Raw genomic sequence first — 20,783 nt, 5'->3', positions numbered from 1 at the left:
GGGGGTCTGGCTCCAGGTGGTAGGGAGGGGGGGCAGGCGGTAGGTGGGTGGGGGTGTCTGGCACCAGGCAGTAGGGGTGGGTGTCAGGCGCCAGGTTGTAGGGAGGGGTGTCGGGCGCCTGGCATTAGGGAGGGTGTCAGGAGAAGACAATAGGGAGGGTGTCAGGGGGTAGGGAGGGTGTCAGGCAGCAGGCGGTATGGAGGGTGTCAGGCGGTGTGTAGGGTGTCGGGCAGCAGGCTGTAGGGAGGGTGTCAGGCGCCAGGCTGTAGGGAGGGTGTCAGGCTGTAGGGAGGGTGTCAGGCTGTAGGGAGGGTGTCGGGCGATGTGGAGGGTGTCAGGCAGCAGGCTGTGTGGAGGGTGCCAGGCAGCAGGCTGTAGGGAGGGTGTCAGGCGGTGTGGAGGGTGTCAGGCGCCAGGCTGTAGGGAGGGTGTCAGGCGGTGTGGAGGGTGTCAGGCGCCAGGCTGTAGGGAGGGTGTCAGGCGGTGTGGAGGGTGTCAGGCGGTGTGGAGGGTGTCAGGCGGTGTGGAGGGTGTCAGGCGGTGTGGAGGGTGTCAGGCGGTGTGGAGGGTGTCAGGCGGTGTGGAGGGTGTCAGGCGGTGTGGAGGGTGTCAGGCGGTGTGGAGGGTGTCAGGCGGTGTGGAGGGTGTCAGGCGGTGTGGAGGGTGTCAGGCGGTGTGGAGGGTGTCAGGCGGTGTGGAGGGTGTCAGGCGGTGTGGAGGGTGTCAGGCGGTGTGGAGGGTGTCAGGCGGTGTGGAGGGTGTCAGGCGGTGTGGAGGGTGTCAGGCGGTGTGGAGGGTGTCAGGCGGTGTGGAGGGTGTCAGGCGCCAGGCTGTAGGGAGGGTGTCAGACGCCAGGCTGTAGGGAGGGTGTCAGACGCCAGGCTGTAGGGAGGGTGTCAGACGCCAGGCTGTAGGGAGGGTGTCAGACGCCAGGCTGTAGGGAGGGTGTCAGACGCCAGGCTGTAGGGAGGGTGTCAGACGCCAGGCTGTAGGGAGGGTGTCAGGTGCCAGGCTGTAGGGAGGGTGTCAGGCGGTGTGGAGGGTGTCAGGCAGCAGGCTGTAGGGAGGGTGTCAGGCGGTGTGGGGGGTGTCAGGCGCCAGGCTGTAGGGAGGGTGTCAGGCGCCAGGCTGTAGGGAGGATGTCAGGCGGTGTGGAGGGTGTCAGGCAGCAGGCTGTACGGAGGGTGTCAGGCGGTGTGGACGGTGTCAGGTGCCAGGCTGTAGGGAGGGTGTCAGGCACCAGGCTGTAGGGAGGATGTCAGGCGGTGTGGAGGGTGTCAGACGCCAGGCTGTAGGGAGGGTGTCAGGCGGTGTGGAGGGTGTCAGACGCCAGGCTGTAGGGAGGGTGTCAGGTGCCAGGCTGTAGGGAGGGTGTCAGGTGGTGTGGAGGGTGTCAGGCAGCAGGCTGTAGGGAGGGTGTCAGGCGGTGTGGAGGGTGTCAGGCGCCAGGCTGTAGGGAGGGTGTCAGGCGCCAGGCTGTAGGGAGGGTGTCAGGCGCCAGGCTGTAGGGAGGGTGTCAGGCGCCAGGCTGTAGGGAGGGTGTCAGGTGCCAGGCTGTAGGGAGGGTGTCAGGCGCCAGGCTGTAGGGAGGGTGTCAGGCGCCAGGCTGTAGGGAGGGTGTCAGGCGCCAGGCTGTAGGGAGGGTGTCAGGCGCCAGGCTGTAGGGAGGGTGTCAGGCGCCAGGCTGTAGGGAGGGTGTCAGGCGCCAGGCTGTAGGGAGGGTGTCAGGCGCCAGGCTGTAGGGAGGGTGTCAGGCGGTGTGGAGGGTGTCAGGCAGCAGGCTGTAGGGAGGGTGTCAGGCGGTGTGGAGGGTGTCAGGCGCCAGGCTGTAGGGAGGGTGTCAGGCGCCAGGCTGTAGGGAGGGTGTCAGGCGCCAGGCTGTAGGGAGGGTGTCAGGCGCCAGGCTGTAGGGAGGGTGTCAGGCGCCAGGCTGTAGGGAGGATGTCAGGCGGTGTGGAGGGTGTCAGGCTGTGTGGAGGGTGTCAGGCGGTGTGGAGGGTGTCAGGCGGTGTGGAGGGTGTCAGGCGGTGTGGAGGGTGTCAGGCGGTGTGGAGGGTGTCAGGCGGTGTGGAGGGTGTCAGGCGGTGTGGAGGGTGTCAGGCGGTGTGGAGGGTGTCAGGCGGTGTGGAGGGTGTCAGGCGGTGTGGAGGGTGTCAGGCGGTGTGGAGGGTGTCAGGCGGTGTGGAGGGTGTCAGGCGGTGTGGAGGGTGTCAGGCGGTGTGGAGGGTGTCAGGCGGTGTGGAGGGTGTCAGGCGGTGTGGAGGGTGTCAGGCGGTGTGGAGGGTGTCAGGCGGTGTGGAGGGTGTCAGGCGGTGTGGAGGGTGTCAGGCGGTGTGGAGGGTGTCAGGCGGTGTGGAGGGTGTCAGGCGGTGTGGAGGGTGTCAGGCGGTGTGGAGGGTGTCAGGCGGTGTGGAGGGTGTCAGGCGGTGTGGAGGGTGTCAGGCGGTGTGGAGGGTGTCAGGCGGTGTGGAGGGTGTCAGGCGGTGTGGAGGGTGTCAGGCGGTGTGGAGGGTGTCAGGCGGTGTGGAGGGTGTCAGGCGGTGTGGAGGGTGTCAGGCGGTGTGGAGGGTGTCAGGCGGTGTGGAGGGTGTCAGGCGGTGTGGAGGGTGTCAGGCGGTGTGGAGGGTGTCAGGCGGTGTGGAGGGTGTCAGGCGGTGTGGAGGGTGTCAGGCGGTGTGGAGGGTGTCAGGCGGTGTGGAGGGTGTCAGGCGGTGTGGAGGGTGTCAGGCGGTGTGGAGGGTGTCAGGCGGTGTGGAGGGTGTCAGGCGGTGTGGAGGGTGTCAGGCGGTGTGGAGGGTGTCAGGCGGTGTGGAGGGTGTCAGGCGGTGTGGAGGGTGTCAGGCGGTGTGGAGGGTGTCAGGCGGTGTGGAGGGTGTCAGGCGGTGTGGAGGGTGTCAGGCGGTGTGGAGGGTGTCAGGCGGTGTGGAGGGTGTCAGGCGGTGTGGAGGGTGTCAGGCGGTGTGGAGGGTGTCAGGCGGTGTGGAGGGTGTCAGGCGGTGTGGAGGGTGTCAGGCGGTGTGGAGGGTGTCAGGCGGTGTGGAGGGTGTCAGGCGGTGTGGAGGGTGTCAGGCGGTGTGGAGGGTGTCAGGCGGTGTGGAGGGTGTCAGGCGGTGTGGAGGGTGTCAGGCGGTGTGGAGGGTGTCAGGCGGTGTGGAGGGTGTCAGGCGGTGTGGAGGGTGTCAGGCGGTGTGGAGGGTGTCAGGCGGTGTGGAGGGTGTCAGGCGGTGTGGAGGGTGTCCGGCGGTGTGGAGGGTGTCCGGCGGTGTGGAGGGTGTCCGGCGGTGTGGAGGGTGTCCGGCGGTGTGGAGGGTGTCCGGCGGTGTGGAGGGTGTCAGGCGGTGTGGAGGGTGTCAGGCGCCAGGCTGTCGGGAGGGTGTCAGGCAGCAGGCTGTCGGGAGGGTGTCAGGCGGTGTGGAGGGTGTCAGGCAGTAGGCTGTAGGGAGGGTGTCAGGCGGTGTGGAGGGTGTCAGGCGGTGTGGAGGGTGTCAGGCGCCAGGCTGTAGGGAGGGTGTCAGGCGCCAGGCTGTAGGGAGGATGTCAGGCACCAGGCTGTAGGGAGGATGTCAGGTGGTGTGGAGGGTGTCAGGCGCCAGGCTGTAGGGAGGGTGTCAGGCTGTAGGGAGGGTGTCAGGCGCCAGGCTGTAGGGAGGGTGTCAGGCGCCAGGCTGTAGGGAGGGTGTCAGGCGGTGTGGAGGGTGTCAGGCGCCAGGCTGTAGGGAGGGTGACGGCTGATGTATGATCTGCCATTTTGTAAACGGGGGATTTTGGAGGTTTGGTGATTTATATCTTCCTCTGTTCATTGGAGATCCCTAAGCGGTAAATGGGTGGCCCTAGCCCAACATCTCCCTCTGGATGAGAACCATGGTCATCTTGTCCCCTTAACCTACCATTCCCCACAGCCCCACCCTCATTCCCAATCTCCCCCCCCCCCCCCCCCCACCCCGCCGCTCTCCATAGCCTCTATCCTGGTGCATTCACCAAGTCAGGAATTTATTTTTTTAAGAAAGCTCAAAAATAAAACTGACTACTTTATTTTTCTATTGTCACCATTGCTGCCAGTGTCCGAGGAGCTGATTTGCTGCCAGCCAGTGTCCGAGGAGCTGATTTGCGATCTTGTTCTCTTCCACTTGTTTAACCATCACGAGTGTGTTTATTGATGGCGACCTGATTGATGGTGAGCCCTGGGTGACGTTTCAGAGAAACACTCCGAAATCCTCACTCTGACATCACTTACTGAACCTATGCATTTAGAGATTTGCTAATTTTATATATATATATATATATAAAGAAATATCTGCCTTTCCTTTATTTCCCTATTCAATAACACTTTTTCAAAATATTGCAATCAGGAATTGAAAGCATAATAACTGTAATTATCAATAAAACAAGGTCTGTGTGTAATGAAGTGACCAAAGTTTGTGCGGCTGTGTATGGGGTGCATGTGTGTGGCTGATGTCCAGATATGGGTATATGTTTGCATGTGTCTGTGTGCAATTGCTGCTTAATCTCGGTTTATTTCTGGACAATGGGAACTCAGATGAAACTGGAGAGTCCAGGAGAGGGAGCTGCTGTACAGGAGAAGCAAGACAGACTCAGACACAAGGCAGCAGTTCACAACTGCCCGATGCTGTGACACTGTCTCAGTGTCTTCTCATGTACCGTCTGTGTGTGTGTGTGTGCGTATGTCTCAGTGTCAGCTCCTGTACGGTCTGTGTGTGTGTCTCAGTGTCAGATCCTGTGCGGTCTGTGTGTGTGTGTGTGTGTGTGTCTCAGTGTCAGCTCCTGTACAGTCAGTGTGTGTCTCTCAGTGTCAGATCCTGTATGGTCTGTGTGTGTGTGTCTCAGTGTCAGCTCCTGTACGGTCTCTGTGTGTCTCTCAGTGTCAGATCCTGTACGGTCTGTGTGTGTGTCTCAGTGTCAGCTCCTGTACAGTCAGTGTGTGTCTCTCAGTGTCAGATCCTGTATGGTCTGTGTGTGTGTGTCTCAGTGTCAGCTCCTGTACGGTCTGTGTGTGTCTCTCAGTGTCAGATCCTGTACGGTCTGTGTGTGTGTCTCAGTGTCAGCTCCTGTACGGTCTGTGTGTGTCTCAGTGTCAGCTCCTGTACGGTCTGTCTGTGTGTCTCAGTGTCAGCTCCTGTATGGTCTGTGTGTGTGTGTGTGTGTGTCTCAGTGTCAGATCCTGTACGGTCTGTGTGTGTGACTCAGTGTCAGCTCCTGTACGGTCTGTGTGTGTGTGTCTCAGTGTCTGCTCCTGTACGGTCTGTGTGTGTCTCAGTGTCAGCTCCTGTACGGTCTGTGTGTGTGTGTGTGTGTGTCTCAGTGTCAGCTCCTGTACGGTCTGTGTGTGTGTGTGTCTCAGTGTCAGCTCCTGTACGGTCTGTGTGTGTGTGTGTATATGTCTCAGTGTCCACTCCTGTACGGTCTGTGTGTGTGTCTCACAGTGTCAGCTCCTGTACGGTCTGTGTGTGTGTGTCTCAGTGTCAGGTCCTGTACGGTCTGTGTGTGTCTCAGTGTCAGCTCCTGTACGGTCTGTGTGTGTGTGTGTGTGTGTCTCAGTGTCAGCTCCTGTACGGTCTGTGTGTGTGACTCAGTGTCAGCTCCTGTGCGGTCTGTGTGTGTGTCTCAGTGTCAGCTCCTGTACGGTCTGTGTGTGTGACTCAGTGTCAGCTCCTGTACGGTCTGTGTGTGTGTGTCTCAGTGTCAGCTCCTGTACGGTCTGTGTGTGTGACTCAGTGTCAGCTCCTGTACGGTCTGTGTGTGTCTCAGTGTCAGCTCCTGTACGGTCTGTGTGTGTCTCAGTGTCAGCTCCTGTACGGTCTGTGTGTGTGTCTCACAGTATCAGCTCCTGTACGGTCTGTGTGTGTGACTCAGTGTCAGCTCCTGTACGGTCTGTGTGTGTCTCAGTGTCAGCTCCTGTACGGTCTGTGTGTGTGTCTCACAGTATCAGCTCCTGTACGGTCTGTGTGTGTGTCTCACAGTGTCAGCTCCTGTACGGTCTGTGTGTGTGTCTCAGTGTCTGCTCCTGTACGGTCTGTGTGTGTGTCACAATGTCAGCTCCTGTACGGTCTGTGTGTGTGTGTGTGTGTGTGTGTGTGTGTGTGTGTCTCAGTGTCAGCTTCTGTACGGTCTGTGTGTGTGTCTCAGTGTCAGACCCTGTACGGTCTGTGTGTGTGTATGTCTCAGTGTCCGCTCCTGTACGGTCAGTGTGTGTGTGTGTGTGTCTCAGTGTCCGCTCCTGTACGGTCTGTGTGTGTGTGTCTCAGTGTCAGCTCCTGTACGGTGTGTGTGTGTGTGTCTCAGTGTCCGCTCCTGTACAGTCTGTGTGTGTGTGTGTGCCTCAGTGTCAGCTCCTGTACGGTCTGTGTGTGTGTGTCTCAGTGTCAGCTCCTGTAAGGTCTGTGTGTGTGTCTCAGTGTCAGCTCCTGTACGGTCTGTGTGTGTGTGTGTGTGTGTGTCTCACAGTGTCAGCTCCTGTACGGTCTGTGTGTGTGTCTCACAGTGTCAGCTCCTGTACGGTCTGTGTGTGTGTCTCAGTGTCAGCTCCTGTACGGTCTGTGTGTGTGTGTGTGTCTCAGTGTCCGCTCCTGTACGGTCTGTGTGTGTGTCTCACAGTGTCAGCTCCTGTACGGTCTGTGTGTGTGTGTCTCAGTGTCCGCTCCTGTACGGTCTGTGTGTGTGTCTCAGTGTCAGCTCCTGTACGGTCTGTGTGTGTGTGTGTGTCTCAGTGTCCGCTCCTGTACGGTCTGGGTGTGTGTCTCACAGTGTCAGCTCCTGTACGGTCTGTGTGTGTGTCTCAGTGTCAGACCCTGTACGGTCTGTGTGTGTGTCTCAGTGTCAGCTCCTGTACAGTCTGTGTGTGTGTGTGTGTGTGTGTGTCTCAGTGTCCGCTCCTGTACGGTCTGTGTGTGTGTCTCAGTGTCAGCTCCTGTACAGTCTGTGTGTGTCTCGGTGTCAGCTCCTGTACAGTCTGTGTGTGTCTCAGTGTCAGCTCCTGTACGGTCTGTGTGTGTGTCTCAGTGTCAGCTCCTGTACGGTCTGTGTGTGTGTCTCAGTGTCCGCTCCTGTACGGTCTGTGTGTGTCTCAGTGTCAGACCCTGTACGGTCTGTGTGTGTGTCTCAGTGTCAGACCCTGTACGGTCTGTGTGTGTGACTCAGTGTCAGCTCCTGTACGGTCTGTGTGTATCTCAGTGTCAGCTCCTGTACGGTCTGTGTGTGTGTCTCAGTGTCAGCCCCTGTACGGTGTGTGTGTGTGTCTCAGTGTCAGCTCCTGTACGGTCTGTGTGTGTCTCAGTGTCAGCTCCTGTACTGTCTGTGTGTATGTGTGTGTCTCAGTGTCAGCTCCTGTACGGTCTGTGTGTGTGTCTCAGTGTCAGCTCCTGTACAGTATGTGTGTGTCTCAGTGTCAGCTCCTGTACGGTCTGTGTGTGTGTCTCAGTGTCAGCTCCTGTATGGTCTGTGTGTGTGTGTGTGTCTCAGTGTCAGTTCCTATACGGTCTGTGTGTGTGTGTCTCAGTGTCTGCTCCTGTACGGTCTGTGTGTGTCTCAGTGTCAGCTCCTGTACGGTCTGTGTGTGTGTGTCTCAGTGTCAGCTCCTGTACGGTCTGTGTGTGTGTGTGTCTCAGTGTCAGCTCCTGTACGGTCTGTGTGTGTGTGTGTGTGTCTCAGTGTCCACTCCTGTACGGTCTGTGTGTGTGTCTCACAGTGTCAGCTCCTGTACGGTCTGTGTGTGTGTGTCTCAGTGTCAGGTCCTGTACGGTCTGTGTGTGTCTCAGTGTCAGCTCCTGTACGGTCTGTGTGTGTGTGTGTGTCTCATTGTCAGCTCCTGTACGGTCTGTGTGTGTGACTCAGTGTCAGCTCCTGTACGGTCTGTGTGTGTGTCTCAGTGTCAGCTCCTGTGCGGTCTGTGTGTGTGTCTCAGTGTCAGCTCCTGTACGGTCTGTGTGTGTGACTCAGTGTCAGCTCCTGTACGGTCTGTGTGTGTGTGTGTGTGTCTCAGTGTCAGCTCCTGTACGGTCTGTGTGTGTGACTCAGTGTCAGCTCCTGTACGGTCTGTGTGTGTGTGACTCAGTGTCTGCTCCTGTACGGTCTGTGTGTGTCTCAGTGTCAGCTCCTGTACGGTCTGTGTGTGTGTGTGTGTGTGTCTCAGTGTCAGCTCCTGTACGGTCTGTGTGTGTGTGTGTGTCTCAGTGTCAGCTCCTGTACGGTCTGTGTGTGTGTGTGTCTCAGTGTCAGCTCCTGTACGGTCTGTGTGTGTGTGTGTGTGTGTCTCAGTGTCCACTCCTGTACGGTCTGTGTGTGTGTCTCACAGTGTCAGCTCCTGTACGGTCTGTGTGTGTGTGTCTCAGTGTCAGGTCCTGTACGGTCTGTGTGTGTCTCAGTGTCAGCTCCTGTACGGTCTGTGTGTGTGTGTGTGTGTCTCAGTGTCAGCTCCTGTACGGTTTGTGTGTGTGACTCAGTGTCAGCTCCTGTACGGTCTGTGTGTGTGTGTGTGTCTCTCAGTGTCAGCTCCTGTACGGTCTGTGTGTGTGACTCAGTGTCAGCTCCTGTACGGTCTGTGTGTGTGTGTCTCAGTGTCAGCTCCTGTACGGTCTGTGTGTGTGACTCAGTGTCAGCTCCTGTACGGTCTGTGTGTGTGACTCAGTGTCAGCTCCTGTACGGTCTGTCTGTGTGTCTCAGTGTCAGCTCCTGTACGGTCTGTCTGTGTGTCTCAGTGTCAGCTCCTGTACGGTCTGTGTGTGTGTGTGTGTCTCAGTGTCCGCTCCTGTACGGTCTGTGTGTGTGTGTCTCAGTGTCCGCTCCTGTACGGTCTGTGTGTGTGTCTCACAGTGTCAGCTCCTGTACGGTCTGTGTGTGTCTCAGTGTCAGCTCCTGTACGGTCTGTGTGTGTCTCAGTGTCAGCTCCTGTACGGTCTGTGTGTGTGTCTCAGTGTCAGCTCCTGTGCGGTCTGTGTGTGTGACTCAGTGTCAGCTCCTGTACGGTCTGTGTGTGTGTGTGTGTCTCAGTGTCAGCTCCTGTACAGTCAGTGTGTGTCTCTCAGTGTCAGATCCTGCATGGTCTGTGTGTGTGTGTCTCAGTGTCAGCTCCTGTACGGTCTGTGTGTGTCTCTCAGTGTCAGATCCTGTACGGTCTGTGTGTGTGTCTCAGTGTCAGCTCCTGTACAGTCAGTGTGTGTCTCTCAGTGTCAGATCCTGTATGGTCTGTGTGTGTGTGTCTCAGTGTCAGCTCCTGTACGGTCTGTGTGTGTCTCAGTGTCAGCTGTTGTACACGTGCAATATGCAATAGGTTAAAGAGCGCAAGTCACTTCTGTCTGATACAATCACTGCTCAAATATGTATAATTGAAGCAAAGCGCTGAACACATTAAACTTGCTCCAACCAGTCACTGAGCTCTGATACGCAAGTGTGCTGGAATATAACCAATATCTCCACTGATGTCCTGAATGTGCTGTCAGGGTTTTTAATCGTGAGCAGAGGTGATACCGCGTGGACCTTAATCTTGGATTGGTGGGATTGAGGCTGAGCCTGGTTCAGGGCAGCTCTGCTCCTTGGCAGAGTGGCACAGTCTAGACTCCTGTACGGTCTGTGTGTGTGTCTCAGTGTCCGCTCCTGTACGGTCTGTGTGTGTCTCAGTGTCAGCCCCTGTACGGTGTGTGTGTGTGTCTCAGTGTCAGCTCCTGTACGGTCTGTGTGTGTCTCAGTGTCAGCTCCTGTACTGTCTGTGTGTATGTGTGTGTCTCAGTGTCAGCTCCTGTACGGTCTGTGTGTGTGTCTCAGTGTCAGCTCCTGTACGGTATGTGTGTGTCTCAGTGTCAGCTCCTGTACGGTCTGTGTGTGTGTCTCAGTGTCAGCTCCTGTACGGTCTGTGTGTGTGTGTGTGTGTGTCTCAGTGTCAGCTCCTGTACGGTCTGTGTGTGTGTGTGTCTCAGTGTCAGCTCCTGTACGGTCTGTGTGTGTGTGTGTGTGTGTGTATGTCTCAGTGTCCACTCCTGTACGGTCTGTGTGTGTGTCTCACAATGTCAGATCCTGTACGGTCTGTGTGTGTGTCTCAGTGTCAGCTCCTGTACAGTCAGTGTGTGTCTCTCAGTGTCAGATCCTGTATGGTCTGTGTGTGTGTGTCTCAGTGTCAGCTCCTGTACGGTCTGTGTGTGTGACTCAGTGTCAGCTCCTGTATGGTCTGTGTGTGTGTGTGTCAGTGTCAGTTCCTGTACGGTCTGTGTGTGTCTCTCAGTGTCAGATCCTGGACGGTCTGTGTGTGTGACTCAGTGTCAGCTCCTGTACGGTCTGTGTGTGTGTGTCTCAGTGTCTGCTCCTGTACGGTCTGTGTGTGTCTCAGTGTCAGCTCCTGTACGGTCTGTGTGTGTGTGTGTGTGTCTCAGTGTCAGCTCCTGTACGGTCTGTGTGTGTGTGTGTCTCAGTGTCAGCTCCTGTACGGTCTGTGTGTGTGTGTGTGTGTGTGTGTGTGTGTGTGTCTCAGTGTCCACTCCTGTACGGTCTGTGTGTGTGTCTCACAGTGTCAGCTCCTGTACGGTCTGTGTGTGTGTGTCTCAGTGTCAGGTCCTGTACGGTCTGTGTGTGTCTCAGTGTCAGCTCCTGTACGGTCTGTGTGTGTGTGTGTGTCTCAGTGTCAGCTCCTGTACGGTCTGTGTGTGTGACTCAGTGTCAGCTCCTGTACGGTCTGTGTGTGTGTCTCAGTGTCAGCTCCTGTGCGGTCTGTGTGTGTGTCTCAGTGTCAGCTCCTGTACGGTCTGTGTGTGTGACTCAGTGTCAGCTCCTGTACGGTCTGTGTGTGTGTGTGTGTGTCTCAGTGTCAGCTCCTGTACGGTCTGTGTGTGTGACTCAGTGTCAGCTCCTGTACGGTCTGTGTGTGTGTGACTCAGTGTCTGCTCCTGTACGGTCTGTGTGTGTCTCAGTGTCAGCTCCTGTACGGTCTGTGTGTGTGTGTGTGTGTCTCAGTGTCAGCTCCTGTACGGTCTGTGTGTGTGTGTGTCTCAGTGTCTGCTCCTGTACGGTCTGTGTGTGTCTCAGTGTCAGCTCCTGTACGGTCTGTGTGTGTGTGTGTGTGTGTGTGTGTGTGTGTCTCAGTGTCAGCTCCTGTACGGTCTGTGTGTGTGTGTGTCTCAGTGTCAGCTCCTGTACGGTCTGTGTGTGTGTGTGTGTGTGTCTCAGTGTCCACTCCTGTACGGTCTGTGTGTGTGTCTCACAGTGTCACCTCCTGTACGGTCTGTGTGTGTGTGTCTCAGTGTCAGGTCCTGTACGGTCTGTGTGTGTCTCAGTGTCAGCTCCTGTACGGTCTGTGTGTGTGTGTGTGTGTCTCAGTGTCAGCTCCTGTACGGTCTGTGTGTGTGACTCAGTGTCAGCTCCTGTACGGTCTGTGTGTGTGTCTCAGTGTCAGCTCCTGTACGGTCTGTGTGTGTGACTCAGTGTCAGCTCCTGTACGGTCTGTGTGTGTGACTCAGTATCAGCTCCTGTACGGTCTGTGTGTGTGACTCAGTGTCAGCTCCTGTACGATCTGTGTGTGTGACTCAGTGTCAGCTCCTGTACGGTCTGTCTGTGTGTCTCAGTGTCAGCTCCTGTACGGTCTGTGTGTGTGTCTCAGTGTCAGCTCCTGTACGGTCTGTGTGTGTGTGTGTGTCTCAGTGTCCGCTCCTGTACGGTCTGTGTGTGTGTGTCTCAGTGTCCGCTCCTGTACGGTCTGTGTGTGTGTCTCACAGTGTCAGCTCCTGTACGGTCTGTGTGTGTCTCAGTGTCAGCTCCTGTACGGTCTGTGTGTGTCTCAGTGTCAGCTCCTGTACGGTCTGTGTGTGTGTCTCAGTGTCAGCTCCTGTGCGGTCTGTGTGTGTGTCTCAGTGTCAGCTCCTGTACGGTCTGTGTGTGTGACTCAGTGTCAGCTCCTGTACGGTCTGTGTGTGTGTGTGTGTCTCAGTGTCAGCTCCTGTACGGTCTGTGTGTGTCTCTCAGTGTCAGATCCTGTACGGTCTGTGTGTGTGTCTCAGTGTCAGCTCCTGTACAGTCAGTGTGTGTCTCTCAGTGTCAGATCCTGTATGGTCTGTGTGTGTGTGTCTCAGTGTCAGCTCCTGTACGGTCTGTGTGTGTCTCAGTGTCAGCTGTTGTACACGTGCAATATGCAATAGGTTAAAGAGCGCAAGTCACTTCTGTCTGATACAATCACTGCTCAAATATGTATAATTGAAGCAAAGCGCTGAACACATTAAACTTGCTCCAACCAGTCACTGAGCTCTGATACGCAAGTGTGCTGGAATATAACCAATATCTCCACTGATGTCCTGAATGTGCTGTCAGGGTTTTTAATCGTGAGCAGAGGTGATACCGCGTGGACCTTAATCTTGGATTGGTGGGATTGAGGCTGAGCCTGGTTCAGGGCAGCTCTGCTCCTTGGCAGAGTGGCACAGTCTAGACTCCTGTACGGTCTGTGTGTGTGTCTCAGTGTCCGCTCCTGTACGGTCTGTGTGTGTGTCTCAGTGTCCGCTCCTGTACGGTCTGTGTGTGTCTCAGTGTCAGACCCTGTACGGTCTGTGTGTGTGTCTCAGTGTCAGCCCCTGTACGGTGTGTGTGTGTGTCTCAGTGTCAGCCCCTGTACGGTCTGTGTGTGTCTCAGTGTCAGCTCCTGTACTGTCTGTGTGTATGTGTGTGTCTCAGTGTCAGCTCCTGTACGGTCTGTGTGTGTGTCTCAGTGTCAGCTCCTGTACGGTATGTGTGTGTCTCAGTGTCAGCTCCTGTACGGTCTGTGTGTGTGTCTCAGTGTCAGCTCCTGTATGTTCTGTGTGTGTGTGTGTGTGTGTGTCTCAGTGTCAGTTCCTGTACGGTCTGTGTGTGTCTCTCAGTGTCAGATCCTGTACGGTCTGTGTGTGTGACTCAGTGTCAGCTCCTGTACGGTCTGTGTGTGTGTGTCTCAGTGTCTGCTCCTGTACGGTCTGTGTGTGTCTCAGTGTCAGCTCCTGTACGGTCTGTGTGTGTGTGTGTGTGTCTCAGTGTCAGCTCCTGTACGGTCTGTGTGTGTGTGTGTCTCAGTGTCAGCTCCTGTACGGTCTGTGTGTGTGTGTGTGTATGTCTCAGTGTCCACTCCTGTACGGTCTGTGTGTGTGTCTCACAGTGTCAGCTCCTGTACGGTCTGTGTGTGTGTGTCTCAGTGTCAGGTCCTGTACGGTCTGTGTGTGTCTCAGTGTCAGCTCCTGTACGGTCTGTGTGTGTGTGTGTGTGTGTGACTCAGTGTCAGCTCCTGTACGGTCTGTGTGTGTGTCTCAGTGTCAGCTCCTGTGCGGTCTGTGTGTGTGTCTCAGTGTCAGCTCCTGTACGGTCTGTGTGTGTGACTCAGTGTCAGCTCCTGTACGGTCTGTGTGTGTGTGTCTCAGTGTCAGCTCCTGTACGGTCTGTGTGTGTGACTCAGTGTCAGCTCCTGTACGGTTTGTGTGTGTGTCTCAGTGTCAGCTCCTGTACGGTCTGTGTGTGTGACTCAGTGTCAGCTCCTGTACGGTCTGTGTGTGTGACTCCGTGTCAGCTCCTGTACGGTCTGTGTGTGTCTCAGTGTCAGCTCCTGTACGGTCTGTGTGTGTGTCTCACAGTATCAGCTCCTGTACGGTCTGTGTGTGTGTCTCACAGTGTCAGCTCCTGTACGGTCTGTGTGTGTGTCTCAGTGTCTGCTCCTGTACGGTCTGTGTGTGTGTCACAGTGTCAGCTCCTGTACGGTCTGTGTGTGTGTGTGTGTGTGTGTGTGTGTGTCTCAGTGTCAGCTTCTGTACGGTCTGTGTGTGTGTCTCACAGTGTCAGCTCCTGTACGGTCTGTGTGTGTGTCTCAGTGTCAGACCCTGTACGGTCTGTGTGTGTGTCTCAGTGTCAGCTCCTGTACAGTCTGTGTGTGTGTATGTCTCAGTGTCCGCTCCTGTACGGTCTGTGTGTGTGTGTGTGTGTGTCTCAGTGTCAGCTCCTGTACGGTGTGTGTGTGTGTGTCTCAGTGTCCGCTCCTGTACAGTCTGTGTGTGTGTGTGTGCCTCAGTGTCAGCTCCTGTACGGTCTGTGTGTGTGTGTCTCAGTGTCAGCTCCTGTAAGGTCTGTGTGTGTGTCTCAGTGTCAGCTCCTGTACGGTCTGTGTGTGAGTGTGTGTGTGTCTCACAGTGTCAGCTCCTGTACGGTCTGTGTGTGTGTCTCACAGTGTCAGCTTCTGTACGGTCTGTGTGTGTGTCTCAGTGTCAGCTCCTATACGGTCTGTGTGTGTGTGTCTCAGTGTCCGCTCCTGTACGGTCTGTGTGTGTGTCTCAGTGTCAGCTCCTGTACGGTCTGTGTGTGTGTGTGTGTGTCTCAGTGTCCGCTCCTGTACGGTCTGGGTGTGTGTCTCACAGTGTCAGCTCCTGTACGGTCTGTGTGTGTGTCTCAGTGTCAGACCCTGTACGGTCTGTGTGTGTGTCTCAGTGTCAGCTCCTGTACAGTCTGTGTGTGTCTCGGTGTCAGCTCCTGTACAGTCTGTGTGTGTCTCAGTGTCAGCTCCTGTACGGTCTGTGTGTGTGTCTCAGTGTCAGCTCCTGTACGGTCTGTGTGTGTGTCTCAGTGTCCGCTCCTGTACAGTCTTGGTGTGTGTGTGTGTGTGTGTCTCAGTGTCAGCTCCTGTACGGTCTGTGTGTGTGTCTCAGTGTCCGCTCCTGTACGGTCTGTGTGTGTGTCTCAGTGTCCGCTCCTGTACGGTCTGTGTGTGTCTCAGTGTCAGCTGTTGTACACGTGCAATATGCAATAGGTCAAAGAGCGCAAGTCACTTCTGTCTGATACAATCACTGCTCAAATATGTATAATTGAAGCAAAGCGCTGAACACATTAAACTTGCTCCAACCAGTTACTGAGCTCTGATACGCAAGTGTGCTGGAATATAACCAATATCTCCACTGATGTCCTGAATGTGCTGTCAGGGTTTTTAATCGTGAGCAGAGGTGATACCGCGTGGACCTTAATCTTGGATTGGTGGGATTGAGGCTGAGCCTGGTTCAGGGCAGCTCTGCTCCTTGGCAGAGTGGCACAGTCTAGACTCCTGTACGGTCTGTGTGTGTCTCAGTGTCCGCTCCTGTACGGTCTGTGTGTGTGTCTCAGTGTCCGCTCCTGTACGGTCTGTGTGTGTCTCAGTGTCACACCCTGTACGGTCTGTGTGTGTGTCTCAGTGTCAGACCCTGTACGGTCTGTGTGTGTGTCTCAGTGTCAGCTCCTGTACGGTCTGTGTGTGTGTGTGTCTCAGTGTCCGCTCCTGTACGGTCTGTGTGTGTCTCAGTGTCCGCTCCTGTACAGTCTGTGTGTGTGTCTCACAGTGTCAGCTCCTGTATGGTCTGTGTGTGTGTGTGTGTGTCTCAGTGTCCGCTCCTGTACGGTCTGTGTGTGTGTCTCAGTGTCAGACCCTGTACGGTCTGTGTGTGTGTCTCTGTGTCCGCTCCTGTACAGTCTGTGTGTGTCTCGGTGTCAGCTCCTGTACGGTCTGTGTGTGTGACTCAGTGTCAGCTCCTGTACGGTCTGTGTGTGTGTGTCTCAGTGTCTGCTCCTGTACGGTCTGTGTGTGTCTCAGTGTCAGCTCCTGTACGGTCTGTGTGTGTGTGTGTGTGTCTCAGTGTCAGCTCCTGTACGGTCTGTGTGTGTGTGTGTCTCAGTGTCAGCTCCTGTACGGTCTGTGTGTGTGTGTGTGTATGTCTCAGTGTCCACTCCTGTACGGTCTGTGTGTGTGTCTCACAGTGTCAGCTCCTGTACGGTCTGTGTGTGTGTGTCTCAGTGTCAGGTCCTGTACGGTCTGTGTGTGTCTCAGTGTCAGCTCCTGTACGGTCTGTGTGTGTGTGTGTGTGTGTGACTCAGTGTCAGCTCCTGTACGGTCTGTGTGTGTGTCTCAGTGTCAGCTCCTGTGCGGTCTGTGTGTGTGTCTCAGTGTCAGCTCCTGTACGGTCTGTGTGTGTGACTCAGTGTCAGCTCCTGTACGGTCTGTGTGTGTGTGTCTCAGTGTCAGCTCCTGTACGGTCTGTGTGTGTGACTCAGTGTCAGCTCCTGTACGGTTTGTGTGTGTGTCTCAGTGTCAGCTCCTGTACGGTCTGTGTGTGTGACTCAGTGTCAGCTCCTGTACGGTCTGTGTGTGTGACTCCGTGTCAGCTCCTGTACGGTCTGTGTGTGTCTCAGTGTCAGCTCCTGTACGGTCTGTGTGTGTGTCTCACAGTATCAGCTCCTGTACGGTCTGTGTGTGTGTCTCACAGTGTCAGCTCCTGTACGGTCTGTGTGTGTGTCTCAGTGTCTGCTCCTGTACGGTCTGTGTGTGTGTCACAGTGTCAGCTCCTGTACGGTCTGTGTGTGTGTGTGTGTGTGTGTGTGTGTGTCTCAGTGTCAGCTTCTGTACGGTCTGTGTGTGTGTCTCACAGTGTCAGCTCCTGTACGGTCTGTGTGTGTGTCTCAGTGTCAGACCCTGTACGGTCTGTGTGTGTGTCTCAGTGTCAGCTCCTGTACAGTCTGTGTGTGTGTATGTCTCAGTGTCCGCTCCTGTACGGTCTGTGTGTGTGTGTGTGTGTGTCTCAGTGTCAGCTCCTGTACGGTGTGTGTGTGTGTGTCTCAGTGTCCGCTCCTGTACAGTCTGTGTGTGTGTGTGTGCCTCAGTGTCAGCTCCTGTACGGTCTGTGTGTGTGTGTCTCAGTGTCAGCTCCTGTAAGGTCTGTGTGTGTGTCTCAGTGTCAGCTCCTGTACGGTCTGTGTGTGAGTGTGTGTGTGTCTCACAGTGTCAGCTCCTGTACGGTCTGTGTGTGTGTCTCACAGTGTCAGCTTCTGTACGGTCTGTGTGTGTGTCTCAGTGTCAGCTCCTATACGGTCTGTGTGTGTGTGTCTCAGTGTCCGCTCCTGTACGGTCTGTGTGTGTGTCTCAGTGTCAGCTCCTGTACGGTCTGTGTGTGTGTGTGTGTGTCTCAGTGTCCGCTCCTGTACGGTCTGGGTGTGTGTCTCACAGTGTCAGCTCCTGTACGGTCTGTGTGTGTGTCTCAGTGTCAGACCCTGTACGGTCTGTGTGTGTGTCTCAGTGTCAGCTCCTGTACAGTCTGTGTGTGTCTCGGTGTCAGCTCCTGTACAGTCTGTGTGTGTCTCAGTGTCAGCTCCTGTACGGTCTGTGTGTGTGTCTCAGTGTCAGCTCCTGTACGGTCTGTGTGTGTGTCTCAGTGTCCGCTCCTGTACAGTCTTGGTGTGTGTGTGTGTGTGTGTCTCAGTGTCAGCTCCTGTACGGTCTGTGTGTGTGTCTCAGTGTCCGCTCCTGTACGGTCTGTGTGTGTGTCTCAGTGTCCGCTCCTGTACGGTCTGTGTGTGTCTCAGTGTCAGCTGTTGTACACGTGCAATATGCAATAGGTCAAAGAGCGCAAGTCACTTCTGTCTGATACAATCACTGCTCAAATATGTATAATTGAAGCAAAGCGCTGAACACATTAAACTTGCTCCAACCAGTTACTGAGCTCTGATACGCAAGTGTGCTGGAATATAACCAATATCTCCACTGATGTCCTGAATGTGCTGTCAGGGTTTTTAATCGTGAGCAGAGGTGATACCGCGTGGACCTTAATCTTGGATTGGTGGGATTGAGGCTGAGCCTGGTTCAGGGCAGCTCTGCTCCTTGGCAGAGTGGCACAGTCTAGACTCCTGTACGGTCTGTGTGTGTCTCAGTGTCCGCTCCTGTACGGTCTGTGTGTGTGTCTCAGTGTCCGCTCCTGTACGGTCTGTGTGTGTCTCAGTGTCACACCCTGTACGGTCTGTGTGTGTGTCTCAGTGTCAGACCCTGTACGGTCTGTGTGTGTGTCTCAGTGTCAGCTCCTGTACGGTCTGTGTGTGTGTGTGTCTCAGTGTCCGCTCCTGTACGGTCTGTGTGTGTCTCAGTGTCCGCTCCTGTACAGTCTGTGTGTGTGTCTCACAGTGTCAGCTCCTGTATGGTCTGTGTGTGTGTGTGTGTGTCTCAGTGTCCGCTCCTGTACGGTCTGTGTGTGTGTCTCAGTGTCAGACCCTGTACGGTCTGTGTGTGTGTCTCTGTGTCCGCTCCTGTACAGTCTGTGTGTGTCTCGGTGTCAGCTCCTGTACAGTCTGTGTGTGTCTCAGTGTCAGCTCCTGTACGGTCTGTGTGTGTGTCTCAGTGTCAGCTCCTGTGCGGTCTGTGTGTGTGACTCAGTGTCAGCTCCAGTACGGTCTGTGTGTGTCTCAGTGTCAGCTCCTGTACGGTCTGTGTGTGTGTCTCAGTGTCCGCTCCTGTACGGTCTGTGTGTGTGTCTCAGTGTCAGACCCTGTACGGTCTGTGTGTGTGTCTCAGTGTCCGCTCTTGTACGGTCTGTGTGTGTGTCTCAGTGTCCGCTCCTGTACGGTCTGTGTGTGTCTCAGTGTCAGCTCCTGTACGGTCTGTGTGTGTGTCTCAGTGTCAGACCCTGTACGGTCTGTGTGTGTCTCAGTGTCAGCTCCTGTACGGTCTGTGTGTGTGTCTCAGTGTCAGACCCTGTACGGTCTGTGTGTGTGACTCAGTCTCAGCTCCTGTACGGTCTGTGTGTGTCTCAGTGTCAGCTCCTGTACGGTCTGTGTGTGTGTGTCTCAGTGTCAGCTTCTGTACGGTCTGTGTGTGTGTCTCAGTGTCAGACCCTGTACGGTCTGTGTGTGTGTATGTCTCAGTGTCCGCTCCTGTACGGTCAGTGTGTGTGTGTGTGTGTCTCAGTGTCCGCTCCTGTACGGTCTGTGTGTGTGTGTCTCAGTGTCAGCTCCTGTACGGTGTGTGTGTGTGTGTCTCAGTGTCCGCTCCTGTACAGTCTGTGTGTGTGTGTGTGCCTCAGTGTCAGCTCCTGTACGGTCTGTGTGTGTGTGTCTCAGTGTCAGCTCCTGTAAGGTCTGTGTGTGTGTCTCAGTGTCAGCTCCTGTACGGTCTGTGTGTGTGTGTGTGTGTGTGTCTCACAGTGTCAGCTCCTGTACGGTCTGTGTGTGTGTCTCACAGTGTCAGCTCCTGTACGGTCTGTGTGTGTGTCTCAGTGTCAGCTCCTGTACGGTCTGTGTGTGTGTGTGTGTCTCAGTGTCCGCTCCTGTACGGTCTGTGTGTGTGTCTCACAGTGTCAGCTCCTGTACGGTCTGTGTGTGTGTGTCTCAGTGTCCGCTCCTGTACGGTCTGTGTGTGTGTCTCAGTGTCAGCTCCTGTACGGTCTGTGTGTGTGTGTGTGTCTCAGTGTCCGCTCCTGTACGGTCTGGGTGTGTGTCTCACAGTGTCAGCTCCTGTACGGTCTGTGTGTGTGTCTCAGTGTCAGACCCTGTACGGTCTGTGTGTGTGTCTCAGTGTCAGCTTCTGTACAGTCTGTGTGTGTGTGTGTGTGTGTGTGTCTCAGTGTCCGCTCCTGTACGGTCTGTGTGTGTGTCTCAGTGTCAGCTCCTGTACAGTCTGTGTGTGTCTCGGTGTCAGCTCCTGTACAGTCTGTGTGTGTCTCAGTGTCAGCTCCTGTACGGTCTGTGTGTGTGTCTCAGTGTCAGCTCCTGTACGGTCTGTGTGTGTGTCTCAGTGTCCGCTCCTGTACGGTCTGTGTGTGTCTCAGTGTCAGACCCTGTACGGTCTGTGTGTGTGTCTCAGTGTCAGACCCTGTACGGTCTGTGTGTGTGACTCAGTGTCAGCTCCTGTACGGTCTGTGTGTATCTCAGTGTCAGCTCCTGTACGGTCTGTGTGTGTGTCTCAGTGTCAGCCCCTGTACGGTGTGTGTGTGTGTCTCAGTGTCAGCTCCTGTACGGTCTGTGTGTGTCTCAGTGTCAGCTCCTGTACTGTCTGTGTGTATGTGTGTGTCTCAGTGTCAGCTCCTGTACGGTCTGTGTGTGTGTCTCAGTGTCAGCTCCTGTACAGTATGTGTGTGTCTCAGTGTCAGCTCCTGTACGGTCTGTGTGTGTGTCTCAGTGTCAGCTCCTGTATGGTCTGTGTGTGTGTGTGTGTCTCAGTGTCAGTTCCTGTACGGTCTGTGTGTGTCTCTCAGTGTCAGATCCTGTACGGTCTGTGTGTGTGACTCAGTGTCAGCTCCTATACGGTCTGTGTGTGTGTGTCTCAGTGTCTGCTCCTGTACGGTCTGTGTGTGTCTCAGTGTCAGCTCCTGTACGGTCTGTGTGTGTGTGTCTCAGTGTCAGCTCCTGTACGGTCTGTGTGTGTGTGTGTCTCAGTGTCAGCTCCTGTACGGTCTGTGTGTGTGTGTGTGTGTCTCAGTGTCCACTCCTGTACGGTCTGTGTGTGTGTCTCACAGTGTCAGCTCCTGTACGGTCTGTGTGTGTGTGTCTCAGTGTCAGGTCCTGTACGGTCTGTGTGTGTCTCAGTGTCAGCTCCTGTACGGTCTGTGTGTGTGTGTGTGTCTCATTGTCAGCTCCTGTACGGTCTGTGTGTGTGACTCAGTGTCAGCTCCTGTACGGTCTGTGTGTGTGTCTCAGTGTCAGCTCCTGTGCGGTCTGTGTGTGTGTCTCAGTGTCAGCTCCTGTACGGTCTGTGTGTGTGACTCAGTGTCAGCTCCTGTACGGTCTGTGTGTGTGTGTGTGTGTCTCAGTGTCAGCTCCTGTACGGTCTGTGTGTGTGACTCAGTGTCAGCTCCTGTACGGTCTGTGTGTGTGTGACTCAGTGTCTGCTCCTGTACGGTCTGTGTGTGTCTCAGTGTCAGCTCCTGTACGGTCTGTGTGTGTGTGTGTGTGTGTCTCAGTGTCAGCTCCTGTACGGTCTGTGTGTGTGTGTGTGTGTCTCAGTGTCAGCTCCTGTACGGTCTGTGTGTGTGTGTCTCACAGTGTCAGCTCCTGTACGGTCTGTG

This window comes from Scyliorhinus torazame, chromosome 18 (assembly GCF_047496885.1).
Source record: "Scyliorhinus torazame isolate Kashiwa2021f chromosome 18, sScyTor2.1, whole genome shotgun sequence".
NCBI classification, from domain to species: Eukaryota; Metazoa; Chordata; class Chondrichthyes; order Carcharhiniformes; family Scyliorhinidae; genus Scyliorhinus; species Scyliorhinus torazame.
This window is presented reverse-complemented; position numbering follows the sequence as displayed.